Here is a 2,970-nt window from a genome sequence, read left to right as displayed (position 1 = left end):
AAATCCACTATGTTTACAATCTAAATAAGCTGTTACGTCCATTATACTAAGTTTCGATCTAAGTTTCGTTTATATGTAAGTAATACCTACCTTTTCTTTAACGTTTTATAAATCCACTATGTTTACAATCTAAATAAGCTGTTACGTCCATTATACTAAGTTTCGATCTAGACCTCGCATATTTATCGATTAAACAATCCTCGACCTTGCTATAAAAGTGTAATCCCTACCACTTACCTTATTCCCAGTGACATAACCAACGACCACATTTCTAGCTCCTTTTAATATTCGGCTTAACAAACAGGATACTCACAGTAACCTCCCACTAGTTTACAACTATACAAAAACAGACTGGAGAAAGTTTCATTTTATCTGACACCATAATAATTTTTGATACATACAAAACTGAAATATGTATGGATTAAATTAACTTTCATACAAGTTAGTGTACAATCCTTGTTATATTTCTGCTGTTACTTAGTCAAGTCAGTCCACTTGGAATATAATAAAAGTTTTATTCTGTTTAAATATGTGATATTTACAATATATTTACTGAAAATAATTATTAATTATAATAGTGTGTCAGGCATACAACAAATGGTCATAAGTTCAGACTGTATTAGTCGGCTTAGAACAAAAGACTGATTCTATTTAAATATGTGAGATTTCATTATACACTAACTGTTGTATCATGTTTAGAAACATTGTTGCTATATATTAGACGAAGATTTCAAATCATTGAGAATGGTTAGTTTTGACTTATCAAGCAGCAGCAATAGGTTTATTTTAAACCAAAGACAGAACGTTGGTTTTGTTTGCTTAAACATTTTCATTGGGATTTATTACACTGACAATCAATATCATAACAATTACATGCAAAACACACTGTCTAAATTTATCTTGGGGAACATCATGTTGACATCTCCTTTTTCAAAAATCCATTTCCCATGTATTATGTTACATACTTCTCAACTGTCTTTGTTAACACCAAAAATACACGAGTCATACCCTTGATTTAATCACTGTTATTTTAACGACTGTCCGTAGAATTTTAACAAATCTATTGTTTTCATTTGTCAAGTAATCTAGACAAAAATATGCTCTTACACCTTTATGTCATTCGTCTTGTAGTTCATTTTGCTGCAATTAAAAATAATAAATGATTGACTTACTGTTTATCCATACATTTTCTATTAAAAGTTCACAAAACATTGAAACTAGCTCGTAGACCCATATGATCTCGAACTAGTGCCAAAGATTATCACGTGGTTACACCCATACACTTATGCTATGAGCGGAGGATATTGACGTCATTGTCTTAAACGTCATCAATAGTTAGAAAAAAGAGGCTGTCACTATTTTAGGGGATCGTCACATATTATTCTTTAACCAATTAGTTTACTAATATAGAAAATACTTAAAATAACAAACTTACCATTTTCTATATATTCTTCACTTTAAGTTTAAATCATACCATACAAATAAAACTCACACAACTTCGCAGCTATCATTCTATATCATTAAAAGCCACTAAGTTAGAATAAAATTCAAAGTTCTGTTTGCTCAGTATCATTTCAGTCAAACTTTGAAACTGCTCTGTTCTTAGATGGTCGTCACGCATATCAGTTGAAGGTAAGATTAACCTTACTGTAGACTCTTGTTTTATCATATTATTAATCACATAGAAAAATCACCACAATACCGAAAATTAGTTGACAATCATAATCGTAAAAGAACCTTTACTTGTGAATCAAGTAATTATTCTTCGACTATTTCAAAACAGTTATATTTCCTCTTATGGATTTTGAAATTGTTACCATAACATAAATTATCTTTCATTTCACTTTATCAAATGTATAAAAATCATCAGTTATAAATCAGAGTTCTATGATTTACTTATATGAAACTCACTTCTCATCATAAACTAATATACTACGTTTAGTATAAGTAAGTAAAATCTTGGACTTAAGTACCAAACATATTGACACATTTGTTAATAAAACTTCAAAATACACTACGATACTATTTACAAAAACTTCTTAGTTTATAAATAAATGTCAAGCTTAGAATTTTATGGTTAAATCACACACACCATGAATATTAGTTTCTAACAAATCTCTATTTGATATAGAAAACTCATGTTTCATCATAACCCGATGTAAAAGCGTTAATATGTTTGTAAAATCACATATTTACAAGCTTACTGAAACATTTGTGAACAAAACTTCATGATGTACTAATATGCTATTTAAGAAAACTTCTTAGTTTATAAGATACTGACATACACCTGCCATATATTCTTGTTCAAGTAGGTTATTATTTACCATAAATGAAACATAAGGGAAAGTAATCAAAGTTTCTTTATTTTAGAAACTATACAAAACATTTTGTACATTTGAAAACTAAACTGTCTGTCCCTCGTTGTGCTGACCTTCACATACCACTACCCTACAGCTTAAAACTGATGTGTTATCTTCAATGTATAATAAGTAAAGATTTGTAAAGTATCACACGTACATAGGTTTACTGTCTGTTATTACAGAATCATCTTTGAAACTAAAAAAAACTATATGTCCACTATACATGAACTCTCACAAAATATATTTAGATATATTCTTACACTTTATATAATATTACAGAAACCTAAATGTAAATTCACAATATTTGATGGTTCAATAGGAAATTATTTTCTACTTGTAGTGTTATATTTAAACGACAAATATGTGAAACTTAGTATAATGGACGTAACAACTTATTTAGATTGTAAACATACTGGATTTATAAAACGTTAAAGAAAAGGTAGGTATTACTTACATATAAACGATATATAACATATAAACGTTTTATATAAGCCATCGAAATACATACTGTTTTTGGTACATTTCCTGTATATTTATGTCTAATAGATTTGCTTTATTTACACCATCATATGAGTAAACATTTAAATATTCCCTAATGTTTAAGTATATG

The 2,970-nt window shown here is 28.6% G+C and overlaps 1 long non-coding RNA gene across 1 annotated transcript in view; it reads left to right on the top strand.

Annotated features, from left to right (window-relative positions):
• Window positions 1–1,587: 1,587 nt before the first annotated feature.
• The window catches only part of LOC111088467, a 15,457-nt gene continuing 14,074 nt past the window's right edge, over window positions 1,588–2,970 (top strand). Inside the window, exon 1 of the long non-coding RNA XR_002612982.1 lies at window positions 1,588–1,632. This is a non-coding gene — a long non-coding RNA (uncharacterized LOC111088467). The remainder of the gene's footprint in view (window positions 1,633–2,970) is intronic.

The sequence above is a fragment of the Limulus polyphemus genome, unplaced genomic scaffold (assembly GCF_000517525.1).
Source record: "Limulus polyphemus unplaced genomic scaffold, Limulus_polyphemus-2.1.2 Scaffold3829, whole genome shotgun sequence".
NCBI classification, from domain to species: domain Eukaryota; kingdom Metazoa; phylum Arthropoda; class Merostomata; order Xiphosura; family Limulidae; genus Limulus; species Limulus polyphemus.
This window is presented reverse-complemented; position numbering and strand designations above follow the sequence as displayed.